The sequence below is a fragment of the Camelina sativa genome, chromosome 13 (assembly GCF_000633955.1).
Source record: "Camelina sativa cultivar DH55 chromosome 13, Cs, whole genome shotgun sequence".
NCBI lineage: Eukaryota > Viridiplantae > Streptophyta > Magnoliopsida > Brassicales > Brassicaceae > Camelina > Camelina sativa.
The window spans coordinates 6,493,006-6,507,755 of record NC_025697.1 but is presented as its reverse complement, the minus strand read 5'-3'; the positions used below and the strand labels follow the sequence as shown (position 1 = coordinate 6,507,755).

Below are 14,750 nucleotides of genomic sequence, written 5' to 3'. Positions count from 1 at the left end.
GTTACTCAGTTAATAAAAAGTGTTATCTTTAGTGATCAGTTTTTGTTTTGCTTCCATAGATGGTTCTTGCTAACCTCATCTAATCTTAGCAAAGCGGCCTGGGGAGCACTTCAGAAAAACAATTCCCAGTTGATGATACGTTCCTACGAGGTAAAATCTCGTGTTTCACCCGAAGTCTTGGATGTCTTATATAACTACTGAGTACTGAACAAATTCCATTGACTATAATATTGTTAGTTGGGCGTCTTGTTTCTATCATCTCCAATAAAAACACAAGTTTGTGACTTTTCGTGCACAGAGGACAATACAAGTACAATTAAGGTAGAGTGATCTATTCCTAAGCACGTAATCCCGGACTCAAACTTTGATCTTTCCCCTCTAAATTGTGTTATGTTGACAGGCAAAACAAGAGACGAAAGACGAGGTGGTAAAGGAGAGGAGTAAGCTAGTGACAATGACCTGGCAAGGAGATAGGGAGCCTGAGATAATCTCATTACCAATTCCTTATCAACTACCTCCTAAGCCATACTCACCCGAAGGTTTTTTTCCCCAGTCATTTTCCAACAAATATCTCTTCTTTCTTTTGCGGTGTTCTTAACGCATTTTATGGGTGTGGTGATATTTCAGATGTTCCATGGTCATGGGACCGAGGCTACTCGAAGAAGGATGTGTATGGACAAGTCTGGCCTAGATAGTTAGTTAAAAGCATTAGTAGCCTTACTTGAGACTTGAAAGATTGGCTTTATGGATTTTACTCACTCAATTAATGATTGTCTTTATGGATTCTACTCACTCAGTAATGCTAAGCGATCTCATCAAATAGATGGAAACAAAAAATTCAGTGTGAAACTAGATTGAAACTTGTGGATTAATCCGGATTAGTCCACCAATGGATAGGATAGGACTAGGGTTGATAAAGTTTTTTAGACTGTAAAAAGAAAAGTGGCCTGTCGGCATCACTCTGCCGTACGAACGAGGTTGAAAAGTTAAAAATCTCGTGGGCCAACAGAGTAGTTTACGAGTTGGCTAAATTTAACTGTTTACATTTGTATTATTTGGATATATGTATTTTTTTGTTTTGTGACTTATTATTATTCTATATGCTTGCAGCTTGCTTATAGGTTTATATAGTTTATAATGTTAGCGTTTTGTTTGCATAAACGGTATAATTCTTATTTATTTGTTTAGTTTGAAGCTTACTTTATTAGTTTTAGTGGTTTAATTAGGCAATTCAGAATATTGTTAAAGTTTTGTAATTCGTTTTGTTATCTCTTAATCTCTACTTACTTTTTTGTTGACACTTTACTATAGTTTGAGGAGATTGAAATTGATTAACCCCTTCACATGTGTTAATGAGCAAGGCATATAGTGTAAACCACCAGCTCACTAATAAAACCTTCAGATCGACGCTCTTACATCTATATTTGTAGAGTCCAAATATAATTAGCATAAGTGATAAGTACGACGAACTACAAACACAAAATATAGATGCAGAGATTGGAGACACAAGTATATATCATACTATTATGACAGAAGCGTGTCGTTGGTTACAAGAAACCTACGATTTAAATTCGAGACAGAAAATCAAGAGAATGAAAAAATATATAAAAAAATGAAAGAATTTTTGGTGGTACATATTCGATAGACATTTAGAATACAAACAGACGCAGACAAGCATTCACAGTCAATGTCTACATTTCCAAGAACACCTGTCCCTCTCTTTGATGATATGGCCTTTTATCATATCTATGGAAAATTTTTAAGATAATAAGATTCATAAGTTAATTTCTATAGTATTTGACATGTTACTTTAGTCCTCGAATCTTGACAATTAGCTAATCAAGATTTGGATATATATATTGAGTAAGAACGATCCCTCTTCTATGTTCTGACTATTCATAAGTTGCCACGTCAGTAACCAGAACTTTGGATATGCTTTGAGACTTAGGGTAGCACGCGCAGTAGTTGTGTCTAGAGAATTGATTTATGGTATCCAACATGCTCGTTTATATATTTTCTATTATGGAAGAAGGGAAGGTTCGGAATGATTGTTTGCTCTCGAAAATTATTAAAACTCTTACAAACAACAAGTGTCTGATTAGTTGTGATTAAAGATCAATACATGCCAAGAATTAAAAGTTTTTTTTTTTTTTTGAATATTCTTGAGTTTTACGAGGCTTTGATTTGAAAACATTTGACAATGAATGTATTGGCTCAAGTTCTTTGTTACTTGGAGTATTCTATATATGCAAGAGTTTAGAGTACCAGAACTTCGTAAATTAAAAAAGTTAAACTCGCATGTTCCCTTTTTGTAATAACATGTATTCAAGCGTATTAAATTTGACTGGTGCATGGTACATCGATGATATTAGTACGAACACTAATGCTATAAATACAAGCTTTGCAAACCTTGTAACTAAAAGCATAAATTTTTGGATAGTAATCTCACCGCTACCGTAAAAAAAAAAGATAAGAATGAGAAAAAAAAACAGAGAAAAGAGGAGGTCATGTGGGAGGGGGCGTGAAGGATGGGGATGCTCATGCTCCCTGATTAGAGGGGAGAAAGAGTGTCCTATCATCACATGGGAGGTTAAAACTGGTTTTTATTTATAACAATTTAACTTATAAAAGTATTAAAACATTAATAGTCCCACCTTTGTGTGCTCATCAGCAAACATTTTTCTTTAATGTCCAATTTATCACACCATCTCCTTGTTTTCTAATATATATCATGCATCTACTTATCATCATTCATTCATATCTTTTGCATATCATCATCTTTACCATCATGTAAATGTTTTGTTGGTATGACACCAAAATAACATTACCATGTCTTTATATAAATCATAAAAAAAATGAAACTTGGAAATTACGTATTGAAGTATACGAATGTTATTTTGGAAATCACCTGTGGCTGTCTAAGTCTTAGAACAAGCTCGTGAAATATTGGGTTCGGTGATATGATGAAATGCCACTTAGGCATTACATAAATAAGCATACACTATGTATTGAGGTACACGTGATCAAGAGCTTGGAGACTAGCCCCTCCCTATTGGTTAGGATAGATACCGTACGTTCCTCTCAAATTGACCTAAGTCCATTGTTTTTATTTACCCGTATCTATAACTGATACACAAAATCTTCTTAGTTTAACGTATCATCGATCATAAAATATGGTATCATATATGATATATATATATATATATATATGATAAGTATATAGAGACAAGCGTTACACTAGCTAGTATAATAAGATAAAATCACGTGATGATATTTTAATGTTCATTTTTTTATTTGTTGAATTCAGAAATCGCTTCCCTCTGTAAATATTAAAATTAGTTTCTCTATGATTATATCAGATTTCACATGACAATTACAAATTATGAAGATTAGTTAAATTTTTGGATGGTGGTCGTTTGGTCTTTAAAAATTAATGATGCATTCTCAAAAACTCTCACCTCAAGCAAAACTAGTGAGCAATTAAGGTTCTGATTACTATGCCTAATCATTCTTTTAATTTTAAACAATACAATTAGTGTAATACTAGTTTTGTATCCGTGTGGACGACATAAAAATCATATTTTTTGAGATATTTTTTTACTATTTTAAATTAATAAAATAAATAGTTGTAAAAATTGTATACCTACTATGAAGGAGAATTTATGATCAACTAAGTTTATATTTTGGTTTAGTTACCTAATATTTACTTATCAATGAATCCAAGTGAAAATATTGTTTTTCTTTGGGCAGAGTGAAACATTGTTTTGATGTTTTATGTCAATCTAAATTTTCACTTGTGACTTATTGAATGATATAAATTAAGAGGTATTAATAATATAACTAATTTACTGTTTTGAAAATATTTCAAAAATACATATATAAGATTATAATACTATAATAATCAAATAAATTTCAATAATTGAAATACTACAATAATAAAATAAGATTACAGTCTCTATATTTATTAGTTATATATATATATATAAACTTAAATAAGAAATAGTAGATACTATGTTCTAACACATGAAAGATTATTTTTAAAGAAAGATTTTGTCAATAATTAAGCAACCCAAAATTTTAGTATCAATTTTGAAATTTTTAAGAAAACAAGGTTTTTTGGAGATCTAGGATTATTGTTATTGTCAATAATAAAAGGATTTTATGAATATAAGAAAATATCAAATTTATAAATATCTTCAATATGTATATCATTTTTTGATATGGTGTCTTTTTGCTTAGCAAATAGGTACAAATTGTATTGAGTTTTTTTTGTCCTTTATGAATCTTTTTCACTCTAAATTTATTTTTGCAATGGTATAATGTTTATATTAGTCAAATTTAAAGTCATTTACGAAAATTAATCATCAATACGTATTAGATAACCAGTTTATAGTATTAGATAATTTTAGAGAAAAAGTATCATTTTGTTGTAAAACACGGATGGTGCATTTCCATAACAAGCCCATACTCGGCCTATACACGGCCCATGTACGTCCAAGATCATAAGGCCTATCGGCCACCTCTTTTAGTCTAGATCGGTTTAGTGTTCCTAATGTAATTGGGCTTTGCCCTTGACTATATATATGTAATGTTCCATTGAATCAATAATAATAAGACAAGAGAAAACCTCCTTCGAGTTTCTCTAGTTTACAACACGTTATCAGCACGAGTTTGTCCTAAACTCCAACTGAGAAAAACTCTAAAACCCTAAGCCGCCGCCGCACACAAAGTCCCTTCTTCGTCCATACTCGGCGATCGGTTCCTGTCCGTAATCTGTCTAAGTCCGTCCGTGTTCGGCGATCAGTTCTCGTCCAGGGTGAGTACTGTTCGGAGATCTGTTCCTGTTCGTGAAGCAGCTGTGTTCGTGATCGGTTCTTCCTCCCATCCAGGCCGAGGTTTGTGATCAAGCTAAGTGTAAAACCGAGGTCTTTAGCTCCCGGTTCATATCCAGTCAACCTCCAAACGGTGGAAGGTAAATAAATCTAAACCCCCTTAGAACCTATGAATCGAACATGATCTCCTAAATTTAATGGGACAATAAAACTTGCAATTATATAATCAACAAACCAAAACCCTATAACTCTAAAACTTAAAATCGGATTGCTATAGGGTTGTTTTAGATTGTTTGCAAATTAAATCAATTATGCCATGTTTAAAATCATGTTGTTTGTTTGTATTAAAATCGATGGCATGAATACCTTAGATCTAAAACCTAACGAAAATATTAAGCTTATTGATCTAGGTTAAAATCCGGTTATAGTTAATTATTTGTTAAAATCAAAACCCCAAAAATCTAAGACATTAAAATCGGATTAATTCTATGTTTTACATAGAACCCTAAAATCGATTAGGAAAATTTCTAATTTAATTCGCTGGCCTTATCTAGTATATTTAAGAAATTTAAATATATTAGACAATATCCTAAAAGCCTATAAATTATTTCCTAAAACCCTTGTCCTAACCATAAAACTAGAAAAAGGAAAAACTTGTATAGGAAAAGAAAAATCTTAGGAAAAGAAAATTCTTGCATGCTAGATTTTATGTTAATCTAGGATTGTTCTCATGCACATAATAGGCCACGAAATTACATAAATAAACAAGACATTATCCACTAATATAATCAGCATGTTTCGGTCTCATATATACCACATAGCCCAAAACGAAATAAATCCATGGTCCGGTTTTTACCGCATGGCCTAGACTATAAATCGGCATGGTTCGGTTTTAAAAACCACATGAACCGAGAGCATAAATATTCGGTATGGTTCGATCTCATATATACCACATAGCCCAAAGATAGAACGATTACATGTTTCGGTCTCATATATACCGCATGGTACTAATCATATGCCTGTTTCTATTTTGTAGAATGACAAAGATGAATAATCTCAACTATGCTGCACTTAACGTGTCCGGAGACAACTACCTCAAATGGGCTTTAGACACCAAGATCAACTTGAAATCAAAGGACCTATGCGAATGCATTGAGGATGGTAACGATTGCACTGAAAAGAGTAGGTATAAGGCGATTTTGTTAATCCACCACCACCACTACAAGAAAACACATTGATTTCAGATGGATTTTCTGACGGAAAAAATCCGTAGGAAATTTCTGACAGTTTTCCAACAGGTTTCCAACATATTTCTGAGAAAATATTGAGGAAAACACGTCTCTCAGAAAACCCTCGGAAATTTATTAATACGTCTGTAATATCTTAGAAATTTCTGACGAAAACCCGGTCGCCGGAATATCCTCAGAAATTTTTCAAAACTTCCGACAGCTTTCCAGGGGACAGAAGACCATTGGTTTATTCTAAGAAATTTCCGACGGATTACTGAGAAATTTGCCATTATGATCCATTCATCCTTGCTTCACATACAGATCAAGTATGCTACACTAGATATCCATGGGCAACTGAAGCAAACGAACCTTGGATCAGTGTGATGTTAATAAATCCTAGAGGAAGTATTGTTGGGATTTTCGATGATAGTGAACATGAACCAATGCAACAAAACTCATTGGGTACCATAGGAGCGGTTGACCACTCTTTAGAAATTTATCTTGTCGTTAATTACACCAATTTGGTAGATGAAGAGGTTTACAATGATTCTGAGGAAGAGAGTGGAGAACTTTATTTGAGAATGCTTCTGATTCGAATAATTCTGAATATTCATCGGATGAAGAAGACAAGAAATAAATTGTATTAATTTTGTATTTTATTCTATTTTCATAATTATATGTATGTATTTATAAAAAAACATGGAAATAAATTTTAACTCTTGAATTTTTCATATAATAATCTCATAAATTTAAATTAGCAATTATATATATAATTTAGTATTTATTTGTATATTTATATATTAAATACGTTTATATATATATCAGTCACAATATTACAGACGGATAACCAAGGAAACTAATATGGCCTCGCAAATCCGTTGGAAAATTCCTCGGAAATTCTTAAGAAAATTCAGAGGGCTGCCCAAGGGAAGATGAATGTGGTTAGATTAAGAAAAAAAACTTGTTTTCTAAGAAAACCCTCGGCAATTTTCGACGAATTACTGAGGGATAAACCGCGTCCTCTGAAATCTGTCAGAAAATTTCTTCGCGTCCTCTGAAATTCGTCTGAAATTTCCGACGACTTCCTAGGGATTTTTATTTATTTGAAGAATATAGTAGTTTTGATACATCTAATGTGTTGTCTAATATTATAATAAGCCATATTTGACAATAAATTAGATTATAAAGCATTGTACTACAAAAAAATGCAACACTTGAAAGATTACTACATTATCTAAACTTAAGTGTTTATAAGATGATATTAGAGATATAGTTGTTGAAATTTAGTGTAAAGTTATTTGATTTATAAAAACTATGTGATTTTTTTATCTATTATGATCCTAAATGTAATTGTGTTGACAATATGTCTTAGTCTAGTTTTAAACAACTCTTAAGATCAATCAATTTTTCTAAAATTGTTATATATAATAAAATCCGTCTGAAATTTCTCGGAAATTTTCGACGGATTACCAAGGGGTTTTGATATTTCCGACAGAATTCCAAGGGATGTGGATTGTTCCGAAGAATTTCCAAAGTTTGTGTTTTTTCGGTTAAATAAATGGTTGGCTGGCCAATAAATATACATGCAATGATTATGCGACGGATTTTTGAGGGGACCAAAAATTTTCAGACGGATTTCTGAGGGATGGTGAATTTCTGACGGATTTGCGAAGCGAAAAATAATACTCGCCTATTATTTCATTCACGCGGAAAAACCCTAATTGTTTCCTAGGGATTTCCGATGGTTATGTCCCTCTGAAAGTTTTATATTTATACATGGCCTCACATTTTTTTCCCAGCCGCAACTCCACTGCTAAAACCGTTTGTTGCCCCTCCGTCGGTGTTCTTCTCCTCCCCGCCGATTGTTGCCTTGCCGCCGGTCTTTCCTTCCCTCCGCTAGTCCCTCCGCTGGTGGCCATTTTTTCCCTCCGTTGGTGATCTTTTCCTTCCCTCCGTTGGTGGCCTTCTCCTCTCCTCCGCCGTCGGTCATCTGCTTCCCTTCCTTCCCTGGTCATCTTATTTTCTCTGTCAGTGGCCTCCTTCAACCAGTCACAATCTACAAACATCTGAAATCATGTAAGTTTCATATTTTATTATGATTTTTATTTGTGATTCTTAGTTTTGTTTGTTAATATTTTGTTAGAATTAGGTTTTTGAATACATTTAATTAGATCTTGATTGGATTTATTATTGAATTAAGGTTTTGATATGGATTTAGATTTTAAATTTAGAAAGAATTTACTTGTGTAGAAATAATTTAGAAAGATATTATTTTAGAATTAGGTTTTTAAAAACATTTTATTTATTTGTTGATTACTAATTTAGAAGATTTTGATATTAGTTTAAAGATTTTCATTGGATTTAGTTTTGAAGTTGTTATATTTTGGGATTTCAAATAGTTTTGTAAATAAAATAAAAAAAATTTATTTGATTACTAATTTATTTAAATTGTGTAGGTTTTTCTTATAATTTTGATATTAGTTTAAAGATATTGATTGGATTTAGTTTTGAAGTTTTTATATTTTGGGATTTAGAATAGTTTTGTAAATAAAATAAAAAAAATTTATTTGATTACTAATTTATTTAAATTGTGTAGGTTTTTCTTATAATTTTGATATTAGTTTAAAGATTTTGATTGGATTTACTCTTAAATTTGTTATATTTTGGGATTTAGAATAGTTTTGTAAATTTTAAAAAATACATTTAATTTGAATGCTAATTTATTTAAATTGTGTAGATTTTTCTTATAATTTTAATATTAGTTTAAAGATTTTGATTGGATTCAATTTATTTATTTGTTGATTACTATTTTATTAAATTGTGTAGGTCTTATGGAGGAAGTGAAGCAAGAAAACCTCAAGATTAAGGAACAATTTATCCATATGCAAACAACACTCTCCCAACTTCAAAGTTTCATTTCCTCCCAATTTACTGGACAATTCCTTCCTCCAAGTCCTAGCTAATTTGTTTTTTTTTCTAAACTATCTTAATTTTATGAAATTTTTTATTTAGTTGGATATTATTTTGTATGGGGGTGTATATATTTTTTATTAGGATATTTTCAACTATATAGGATGTATATAGTTGGATAAATATTTATTTTCAGCCTTTTGATATATTGTTATTTTATTTATTATTGAAAATTTTCTATTTTTTAGATTTTTATACATTTTTTTTTATAATTTCTTAATTTATATAGAAGATCACTCGGAAAGTCCTCGGAAACTCTGTTGTCGTCAGAAAGTCCTCGGAAACAAGATCTTTTGGAAATCTGTCGGAAAACTTATCTCTTGGAAATCCCTTGAAAACGTGAAGGTCTTGGAATTTTCTCGAAAGGCTTTTGTCCTTGGAATTCTGTTGGAAATCTGGACTCTTGGAAATTCGTTGGAAGGTAAGTACCCTTGAAAATCTCTCGGTAATTTGACGTCCTTGGAAATCCCTTGAAAATAATTCACCCTTGGAAATCTGTCAGAAATTTCTGACAGATTTCAGACGATTTCTAATTTCCGACAAGCGGTTTCCGAGGACTTTTTATTCTCGGTAAATCGTTGGAAAAGGCCGTTTCTGAGGGTTTACCGACGATTCTCTCCCTCGAAAATTGGTTGTTTTCTTGTAGTGCACCTTGCTGAAAGCCTCAAGGATCAATACCTTACAATAGAGAATCCTCTTGAGCTTTGGACAGAGTTGAAAAACAGATATGGACACCAAAAGACGGTGCTCCTACCAAAGGCTCAATTCGATTGGAAAAACTTAAGGATCCAAGACTTCTAATCCGTGGATGAGTATAAATCAGAGCTATTTAAAATAGTCTCAATCCTTAAGTTATGTGGTAAGGAGATCACTAAGGAAGGTCTGCTAGAGAAGACATTCTCAACATTTCACACTAACAATATACTGCTTCAGCAACAGTATCGTGAAAAGGGTTTCAAAACTTATGCAGATCTTGTCTCTTGTTTGCTGCTTGCTAAGCAAAACAATGAGTTGCTACTCATGAACAGTGCAATGCGACCTCATGGTTCAGCTCCATTACCTGAAGCCCACAAAGTCGATTTGACCAAGAAAGAACCCAAAGAACCCACCGGGCCCAAAGAGACCAACTACGTCCATAAGAGCAAGTACCATGGCCATGGCCGTGGTGGTAGAGGACGTGATGGTCGTGGTAATTACCAAGGGAACCACTACGATGGTTACGGCCGTGAGAACCGGTCCGACTTTGGTCGTGGCCGTGGTAGAGGTCGCGGAATTCACAAACCGCAACATAAGCCTAAATCGGTTTGTAACCGATGTGGTATGGGAAATCATTGGGCTAAGAGGTGCAGATCATCTAAGTATCTTATTGATCTTTATCAAGAGAGTTTGAAGAAAAATCCAGAAGCCAATATGGTCCATCTCGATGGTGAAGGAGATTTCGACCATGAGGATAATGATCTATTGGACTATGAAACTTCGGATTGTCTAGGAGAGGATAATTAAAATTGTCTTGGTTTAATTTATGTTTTATGATTTGAATTTTATTTAATTATGACATTGGATTATAATTATGGTTCAAATTCAATTATTTTATTTTCCTTCATTATAAAATTATTTGTTTATGTTTTAAAACATAAATTCTTGTCCATTTTAGAAATGGTCGAGGATATACTTGTGGTGGATAGTGGATCCAGCCACACAATTTTGAAGGATAAGAGATATTTTATTAATCTCATAATGAAAATGCCAATATTAGTACAATTGCGGGTATAACAAGTTTAATTGAAGGCTACGGCCAGGCACACATACTTTTGCCTAATAGCACACATCTTGAAATAAGTAATGCCTTATATTCACCAAGCTCTAAGAGAAACTTATTGAGCTTTAGAGACATTCGTTTGAATGGTCTACAAGTTGAAACTAAGGGTGAAGGAAACCAAGAGTTCCTACAAATTACTGAAATCACTGGTTTATACCATGCTAAGATTAATATGATAGAAGCTAATTTGGCAATGAATAAAATGTTCAAAGAACAATTCGCTTTATGGCATGACCGACTTGGCTATCCGGGTTCTAACATGATGTGTAAGCTAATAATAAACTCTAATGGGCACACTCTAAAAGAGAGAAGAGTTATTCCTAAGAATCTCACGTGTGTAGCATGTGCACAAGGAAAACTCATTGTGAGGCCATCACCAGTGAAAGTCACTAAAGAGACTTTAAATTTTCTGGAAAGAATACAAGGAGATATTTGTGGACCAATACACCCACCATATGGGACGTTTAGATACTTTATGGTTCTAATCGACGCATCGACCAGATGGTTGCATGTTTTTCTATTGTCAACTAGAAACCTTGCGTTTTCTCGATTGTTGGCCCAGATAATACGACTAAGAGCCCATTTTCCAGATTTTCCACTTAAGACTATACGTCTAGATAATGCTGGTGAATTTATATCCCAAGCGTTTAATTAATATTGTATGTCCATGGGGGTGAGTGTGGAACATCTTGTGGCACATGTACATACACAAAATGGATTAGCTGAATCCTTCATTAAACGGATCCAATTGATTGCTCGACCATTACTAATGAGGTCGCAACTTTCTGTGTCGGCTTGGGGACACGCAGTATTATATGCAGCAGAGCTTATACGCATCAGGCCATCTAGTGAACATAAGTATTCACCATCCCAACTATTAACGGTTCATGAGCCAGACATATCCCATCTCAAAACTTTCGGGTGTGCCGTTTATGTACCAATTGCTCCACCACAGAGAACTAAGATGGGACCTCAAAGGAGGATGGGAATATATGTTGGATATGATTCTCCCACCATTACTAAGTATCTTGCGCCAACTACGGGTGATCTATTTAAGGCCAGATACGCGGACTGTCAGTTTGATGAAACCGACTTTCCCAAATTAGGTGGAGAGACAAGCAAGCTGGTCAAAGAAATTTCATGGAATCAAACATCCTTAAATTGGCAAGATCCTCGGACTCTATCCTGTGATTCAGAGGTCCTAAAGATTATACATTTGCAAAAGCTAGCTATACAATTGCCATACTCCTTTGCTGACCCTAAGAGAATATTAAAATCGTACATACCAGCTTGTAATGCACCAATACATATTGATGTTCAAAAGGAACACAATAATCAAGTTGCTACAACGTCTAAGACCCGTTTGAAACGTGGTAGACCAATAGGTTCCAAAGATAAGAACCCTCGGAAATCTAAGAAAGGTGCAAATCAAATCGAGGTTAAGGAAATATCAGACATGCCCGCGGCAAATCCTAAGGTACCGAATGAGATTTGGGACGCTGAACCTCAAGGTCTTGATGGTATTGATAATAATGAGATCTCAATCAATTATATCATGTCTGGAATTCGATGGAACAAAAAAAATGTCGACATCGATGAAATATTTGCATACAAGGTAACACTTGAAATAAATGAGGATCATGAACCCACGTCCATTTTAGAGTGCACTCAAAGACCAGAATGGTTAAAATGGAAAGAAGCTATAGACGTGGAATCAAAATTCATTAAAGAAAAGGAATGTGTTTGGTTCGATCTTAAGGACACCATACGATATAAAGCCAGTTGGACATAAGTGGGTCTTTGTAAGAAAGAGAAATGAGAATAATGAAATCGTGAGATATAAAGCACGACTTGTAGCACAAGGATTCTCTCAAAGACCCGGAATAGATTATGAGGAGACATACTCCCCTGTGATGGATGCAACGACTTTTAGATTTCTAATAAGTCTGGCCATAAGAGAAAAACTGGATTTGCGGTTAATGGATGTTGTAACCGCATATTTATATGGTCCACTGGATAATGAAATTTATATGAGATTACCAGAGGGTATAGAGCTCAAAGATAAGAGCGGTTCTCGAGAACAATACTGCATAAGGCTAAACAAATCCCTTTATGGACTGAAACAAAGTGGGCGTATGTGGTACAATATATTAAGTGAATACCTAGCCAAAGAGGGCTATAAGAATGATCCCATCAGTCCATGTATTTTTATAAAGAAGTTTGCAAACAAAGGGTTTGTAATAATAGCAGTATATTTGGATGATTTGAATATCCTAGGAACCTCTGGGGAAATCGCCCAAATAGTCGAATACCTAAAGAAAGAATTCGAGATGAAAGACCTAGGCAAGACAAGATTTTGTTTGGGATTGCAACTTGAGTACATAAATGATGGAATCCTTGTGCATCAAATGGCATATACTGAAAAGGTACTCAAGAGATTTAATATGGACCAAGCTCACCCATTGACTAGCCCGATGGTTGTGAGGAGCCTTGATTTGGATAAAGATCCATTTGGTCCAAAGAAGGCCGATGAAGAAATTCTCGGACCAGAAGTGTCATACCTCAGTGCAATAGGAGCGTTAATGTTCTTGGCTAGCCACACTAGACCAGAAATATGTTTTGCCGTGAACCTCCTAGCAAGATTTAGCTCTTGTCCAACCCAAAGGCACTGGAACAGTATCAAACATGTGTTGCGATACCTACAAGGAACGCTTGATTTGGGTTTATATTATACTAACTATAACAAAGAAGGTTTAGTTGGTTTTGCTGATGCAGTTTACCTATCGGATCCGCACAATGCTAGGTCACAAACCGGCTATGTGTTCACACACGGTGGTACAGCTATTTCGTGGCGTTCTATGAAGCAGACCATTGCAGCCACATCATCTAATCATGCCGAAATCTTAGCAATGCATGAAGCCAGCTGTGAGTGTGTATGGTTGAGGTCAATGACTCAACATATTAGGACAGATTGTGGCATGACCGACGATAAGGAGCCTACGGTTATCTATGAAGACAAAACAGCCTGCATCGCACAGCTCAAGGAAGGATATATCAAGGGAGATCGGACAAAGCAAATTCTACCCAAGTTCTTCTTCACACATGAACTACAAAAGACCGGAAAAGTTCAAGTGGTACAAGTTCAGTCTAGCGACAATTCAGTCGATCTCTTCACCAAATCTTTACCGACATCAACATTCAGGAAGCTCACGCACCAGATTGGAATGCGGAGACTTAAGGACTTCTAGGGATGCTTGGAACAGGGGGAGTAATGCGTGTTGTACTCTTTTTCCTTCACCATGGTTTTGTCCCAATGAGTTTTCCTGGTAAGGTTTTAATGAGGTAGCACTTCCAAGCGCATTACAGAGATCCTACTTAGCATTTGCACGGTTATGTCATCCAAAGGGGAGTGTTGTAAAACACGGATGGTAGATTTCCATAACCGGCCCATACTCGGCTCATACTCGGCCCATACTCGGCCCATACACAGCCCATGTACGTCCAAGATCATAAGGCCCATCGGCCACCTCCTCTTAGTTAAGTCGGTTTAGTGTTCCTAATGTAATTGGACTTTGTCCTTAACTATATGTATGTAATGTTCCATTGAATCAATAATAATAAAATAAGAGAAAATCTCTTTCCAGTTTCTCTAGTTTACAGCACATTTAAAATATTTCCTGTAAAAAAAGTTATCTTTTAGTTAATAAGCTGAAATAGTAGAGTTAAAAAAATATTTAAAGTTGTATATAAAACTAAAAAAAAAAAAAAAAGTTGTATAACACTATTTTTGGTGAAAGCGGAAGAAGTATATAATATATAGACATTACAATCTGATCAATTGTAAATTCACGTGTCTTGTATCCAAGACTCCATTCTAACACTGTTCTCTCTTGTGCACTT

The 14,750-nt window shown here is 34.4% G+C and overlaps 1 pseudogene; it reads left to right on the top strand.

Annotated features, from left to right (window-relative positions):
* The window catches only part of LOC104735535, a 4,619-nt pseudogene extending 3,831 nt beyond the window's left edge, over positions 1-788 (top strand).